This window comes from Lissotriton vulgaris, chromosome 1_1 (assembly GCF_964263255.1).
Source record: "Lissotriton vulgaris chromosome 1_1, aLisVul1.2, whole genome shotgun sequence".
NCBI classification, from domain to species: domain Eukaryota; kingdom Metazoa; phylum Chordata; class Amphibia; order Caudata; family Salamandridae; genus Lissotriton; species Lissotriton vulgaris.
Genome location: NC_141685.1, coordinates 72,896,702 through 72,903,327, shown reverse-complemented (window position 1 = coordinate 72,903,327; position 6,626 = coordinate 72,896,702). Strand labels below are relative to the sequence as shown.

Sequence of the window (6,626 nt, the reverse complement as noted above, 5' to 3'; positions counted from 1 at the left end):
CAGCATGACAGAATAACGTTCATCTAAAGCATCATGTAATTCCAGAGAGGAAGCACACACTGCATAAAAGAAAGTTACAACTAAAGGTTTCATCTGGATACCATCAAAGAAAAGACGCTGAAAGAAGACTCCGAAGCTGACACGTTAACAACCAAAAGATTAGAAAATCACCTTTGTTCAACAACCGTTTTTAACCAGTTACGCAAGTTTGAGACTATCTGCTTCGGGATATAACACCTCGACCCACTCTGCTCACTCTTGCGAAGACCTTAAAAATGCACCACTTTATTGTGTTAATGGCCATCTCAGATTGTTTCTTTTTTATTGTGTACTGTTCTGTAATTCTATGTAAATCGCCTCAACATTATCTGTTGTGCAGGAGTGATATGTAAAACTGTTAAATATAAAAATGGATTAAAGGATCACCATTGCGCTATAGCTAATGTAAATAAATCCTCATCTTCAGAACTACAAACCTTAACCTTACACCAAACATAGAAAGAGTAGAAGGAACTGATGTTCAACGACTAATGATCCACAATAGTACTGTGCACGTTCTAACTCCCTCAGTTACTGCCATTACGTCAGTGCAAAAAGGAACTTATCAATTTAATCATTAAATATCAGACTAACACCGTATTGCTGCATTGCTAAGAACCTATACAAATAGATTTGAGAAAAACTTCAGTCACAAATTAAGTTGCTGCCGGAGAGGCTATTACCTAAAGACTATTATCTGCTAGAAAAATTTCAACAGGTATTACAGGGCTGCTTCCAGAAATAGTTTGCTCAATTCAAGTGTTGAGAAGATTACACACAATTTTTAGAGATAAGTGCTGAACATTATCTAACTAGCCCGAAGTTGGGGAAAAAAGTTACCTGTGCCCAAAAAGATACAGCCATAAATCTTATCTCACAGAATTTGACAGAATGCACACAGGGGGAAACCACTCTCAGTGCAAAGTATGCCAAAAAAGTTTCAGGCGTAAATCTTATCTCACTGAGCATATGAGAATCCACACTGGGGGAAACCACTCTCCGTGCAAAGTATGCCACAAAAGTTTCAGGCGTAAGTCTTATCTCACTGAGCATATGAGAATCCACACTGGGGAAAAACCTTTTCAGTGCTCTGAATGTCAGAAAAGGTTTAGTATCAAACCGAGTCTATATCGACATGCATTAACCCACTCTGTGGAAAAACCTTACCAGTGCGCTGAATGCCCAAAAAGTTTCAACCGAAAATCTTATTTAACTGAACATATGAGAATCCACTCTGGGGAAAACCCTTATCAGTGCTCTGAATGCCAGAAAAGGTTTTGTAACAAACAGAGTCTATCTCGACATGCAATAACCCACTCTGTGGACAAACAGTATCAGTGCCTGGAATGCCAGAAATGTTTCAAAGACAAAAGCAATCTCACTCAGCATATAAGAATCCACACTGGGGAAAACCCTTATCAGTGCTCTGAATGCCAGAAATGTTTCAAAGACAAAAGCAGTCTCACTCAGCATACAAGATACCACTCTAAGGCTAAGGAAAAACGTTATCAGTGCTCTGAATGCCAGAAAAGGTTTTGTAACAAACAGAGTCTATCTCGACATGCAATAACCCACTCTGTGGACAAACCGTATCAGTGCCTGGAATGCCAGAAATGTTTCAAAGACAAAAGCAGTCTCACTCAGCATACAAGATACCACTCTAAGGCTAAGGAAAAACGTTATCAGTGCTCTGAATGCCAGAAATGTTTCAGTGATCAAAGCACTCTGACTCGGCATACAAGAACCCACACTGGGGAAAAGCCTCATCAGTGCACAGAATGCCAGAAATGTTTCATTGACAAAAACAGTCTCACTCTGCATATAAGAACCCACACTGGAGAGAAACCATATCAGTGCTCTGAATGCCAGAAATGTTTCAGTTGCAAAAGCAGACTCACTGAACATACAAGAATCCACACTGGGGAAAACCCTTATCAGTGCTCTGAATGCCCAAAACATTTCAAACTTAAATCACTTCTGACTGCACATGTGAGATTCCACACTGGGGAAAAACCTTATCAGTGCTCTGAATGCCAGAAATGTTTCAGTATAAAAGGTAGTCTCGCACGGCACATAAGAATCCACACCGGGGAAAACCGTTATCAGTGCACTGAATGCCACAAATGTTTCAGTCAAAAAGGCTGTCTCACTCTGCATACAAGAACCCACACTGGGGAAAAACCTTATCCATGCTCTGAATGTCAGAGATATTTCAAAAAGAAAAGCAGTCTCACTCAGCATATAATAACCCACACTGGGGAAAAACCTTATCAGTGCTCGGAATGCCACAAATGTTACAGTGATAAAGGCTGTCTCACTCGGCATATAAGAACTCACACTGGAGAGAAACCATATCAGTGCTCTGAATGCCAAAAATGTTTCAGTTTCAAAAACAGACTCACTGAACATACAAGAACCCACACTGGGGAAAAACCTTATCAGTGCTCCGAATGCCAGATATGTTTCAGTATTAAAAGCCATCTCACTAAGCATATAAGAACCCACACTGGAGAAAAACCATATCAGTGCTCCGAATGCCAGATATGTTTCAGTGTAAAAAGCCATCTCACTCAGCATATAAGAACCCACACTGGGGAAAAACCTTATCAGTGCTCTGAATGCCAAAAAGATTTCACACTTAAATCACTTCTAACTGCACATGTGAGATTCCACACTGGGGAAAAACCTTATCAGTGCTCCGAATGCCAAAAATGTTTTAGCCAAAAATGTAATCTCAATGACCATGTGAGAATCCACACTGGGGAAAAGCCTTATCAGTGCTCCAAATGCCAAATATGTTTCCGCCAAAAATCTAGTCTCACTGAACATGTGAGAATCCACACTGGGGAAAAACCTTAGCAGTGCTCCGAATGCCAAAAATGTTTCAGCCAAAAATCTCATCTCACTGAACATGTGAGAATCCACACTGGAGAAAAACATTATCAGTGTTCTAAATGTCAGAAAAGATTCAGAGGTAGAGATGGTTACATGCACCATAAGAAAACTCACCATAAAAAATAATTCAGTGCTCCGAATGCCAGAAAAGCATCAATTTTAAACGCAATCCCACTCTACATGAGCAGACGCACACAGGGAAAAAACATTACCAACACTGTGAATGCCAGAAATTCCTATTTGATTGGCACAGCCTCACTAAACGACTCCATACTGATGAAAATCCTTATGAGTGCTCTGAATTCCAGAAAAGCTGCAGAGAAAAACACTTTCTCACCATGAGAAACTCCACACTGGAGAAAATCCTTATGCCATAAAAGCTTGAATCTGAAAGACAGTGTTATGCTTCATGAGAGATCCCACTCTGGGGAAATACCTTATGAGTGCTCGAAATGCAAGCAAAGTTTTGATTACAAAATACTTCTCACTTGTCATGAGCGAACTCACACGGGAGAAAAAAGCCTTATGTGTGTTCTGAATGTCAGATAAGGTTTAATCACAAATACAATGTCATTTCACATGAGAGAATTCACACTGGACTAAAGCCTAATACAGGAGGGGAAAGCCAGAAACATTTTACTGAGAAAGGAGATCTCACTACACATGAGGAATGCATCCACACCAGGTGAAAAGTAAGGCGTATCTTGAGTTGCAGAAAAGCTTCTCACAACCTAATTTTACATGAGAGAGCACATATTGTAGTTGCAATAGGATTAATCAAGAAACTCTTGCAGGATACCTGAGGCTGCTTTTTATTGCAACAAAATCCACAATTTGAGTATCTGAAAGTTACAAAACTCTCAAGGTCTTTACTTGACACAGAGAAGTGTTAGTACTTGCAAAAATCAACTAATTGCCCAAAAAATTACAATATTAATGTCTTAAATTTACTCCACCCAAAAGGTTTCTACTCATCTTTGTTTCTTAACATATGACTGATATCTATATTTTCATCATAAGATTAAGCCTAGGCGGAGTTCCGCAATGAGGAACTCCGCAAAGTGACAAAAACACTCCGGCACTGCAGCGGAGTGCGTAAGGGTCATGCCGTTTGTGGTGATTTTGATCTCCGGGTGCAGCGCATGAGGTTGCAGTTGCTTCTACTCGATCTGCAGCTTTGTCAATGCGAACGGAAGGTTTCTTAACGCGATTGGCTGTGACCTGCCACGACCACTTGCATTGGGAAATCCAACCACCCGCTTTGAGAAATCTCGCCAGGAGGATGATTTTGCTCGCCAACTGGACCATGGCGAGTTAGAGCAAGGTGCTTGACGTTAAAGAGCACAAGCATGGGAAAAAACCTTGCTATGCTCCACGAAGCGGGGTTTTTAGAAACTCTGAAAGCTCCACAGAGTATGGAAAACTCCGCGAGCGGAGTTCACCACCCAAAATTAGATATTATACAACAGCAGGAAAACATAACAAACCAGTTACTTGCCTTCGGTAACGCTCTTTCTGGTGGATACTCCTTTACCTGCTGATTTCTCACCTTGTGAATATTCCCTACACTTCAGACTGGATCCTCAAACTTTAAAAAGTCCTGCTGCACGCAGCAGGAGACATTGTGCAGCTCAGTGTCGATGTCATTCTGCTCCAGAAGTGAGAAGTGGAGACCCATATAAGCACTTCTCAAGCGCACTGTGAACAAATACAGGGGTCTATAAGTTTATTATCTCACAGGTCTGTATCACATATGCAGGCCCTGGGCAGATATGAATTCTCCATTTTTATCATGATTAGAATTCAGATGAGGCCTTTTAATTTCCAAAAATTCTAATTGTACTCTCAGCAGCACATGTATATATAAATCATGTAGTGATGACTGCACGGTGCTCAAGATGAAAGTGATATGATGATAAAACAGTCGGATCCACATTTTGTACACAGAAACCGGGCTGTAAATATCTTTTTGTCGAATACACGTTAAGCAAAGGCGATTGTTGGAAAACATCATTCTTATGAAATAGTTCCTGTATAGTCAATGTTTCGACCGTTCCAGTTAATTATCATGGTCTCAACAGGATGGTAGATCGCCTCCTCTCCCATATGCTTCTCACACTATATTCAATACAACCGAGTATCTCAGGGCAGCCTACCTGGGAGGAAGTCAAATTCAACTAAGCAGTTCCAGCGCCTGTTCATTGGACCAAACAACTGCAGCCAGTGAATCCTCGGCTCACTGTCAAACAAGTTCAAGTGTGACTCTTCCTGATGAGACCATCGTCATTGACTGTCTTGTCTATGAGAAGTTGCACCCGCCATCCTGTGATGGTGGGCCGGAAGACCTTCACCGCCAAGTGAAATGCTCGCAACTCCAACAGCTTGATGTGGAGTTGTGTCTCTGCCGGTGACAAGGAATTCCTAGTCTCTGTCTCCCATATGGCCTTCCCATCTCAGACGTGATACATCCGTCGCCACTGTTGAGTCTGGGTGGAATAGGGAGAGGGGTCTGCCACTGGCACAATCTAATTCACTGGAGAAAATGTTGGATACTGCCTACAATAGGGTGAGTCAGTGTCTGGAAGGACACCAAGAGGTTTTGCAGCTGCGCCAGTTGTAGCAGCAGGTCACTCAGTGGCATGATGTCTTGGACGTTGCCTTTGTGTGCCATGGCCATGAAAGAACTTGGAGACCTGTTGGGTTTGCAGCAGGTTCTGGCGCTGGCAGTGTTGAAAAACCCTACTGTAGCCAAAAGGGGATGAGATTTGTGATGAAATTGCGTGGCCGAGGCAGACAGACCCAAGGAATCTGTCTGGGGCCCAGTCCGCTTTCTTGCTTAAAAGGTGAGAGCCATTGAACAGCTTGTCCATTAACGATGCTTGGGTATCTTTAGAGAAGCATATAGACCTAATCCAGGCAATGCATCGAACTTCCACACTCATGCCAATTGCCTGACCCAAGCAATAGGCTATATCCAAGTCACAACATAGTACTGACTGCTGCAACACAGCTATCCTGAATAGCTTGTGTTTCCCGGCAGAGTTTGGGCCACTGTATCCCACAGTGGTACAAAAGGGGGTTGTGAAGGATGGAGCATCTGAACCAATCAAACACTCACACCCAGTCAACTGATCTGGGTTTAATCCAGCACCGTTCTTTAGCCCACTCTGCCACCCCAGTTCAGACATAGCCATATGCAAATCAGTCTGACCCTGTGCCTCATGGGAACAGTCCAGCCCGAACTGCCAAGGTATGCCTTCCCTGGACCAGAAACAAGCTTCCGGGGACCGGTTTCTGGCATTTCACCGTCTTCGGCCCGGCTTGCTTGAATCCAGTGGCAAAGTGAGCAAGGGATTCACGTCTGAGCATACACTTATGGCGGACAAAAAGTGGTAAAAAAGGGGGTGGTGATGAACGGAGCATCTGAACCAATCAAACACTCACACTCAGTCAAGAGATCTGGGTTTAATCCATCACCGTTCTTTAGCCCAAGCATCTGAACCAATCAAACACTCACACTGTATCCCACAGGGCATGATTATATTGGGGAGCATTGCCATTCAGACCCTCCAGGATATAGCGATGTACAAAATAAAATTGCCAGTTTTGTAACAAGTCTGCACTTTTCATAAAAATGCCAGTGAATGCTACCTCGTCCTTGCATTGATCCAGCGCTTGCCAATGGGCCAATA

At 42.6% G+C, this 6,626-nt stretch overlaps 1 pseudogene across 1 annotated transcript; it reads left to right on the top strand.

Annotated features, from left to right (window-relative positions):
* The first annotated feature begins 275 nt into the window (after positions 1-275).
* Positions 276-3,301, top strand: LOC147737360 (uncharacterized; annotated as a pseudogene). The gene is made up of 2 exons (XR_015296047.1): positions 276-290; positions 1,372-3,301. The product of XR_015296047.1 is annotated as an uncharacterized LOC147737360 (transcript).
* The last annotated feature ends 3,325 nt before the right edge of the window (positions 3,302-6,626 follow it).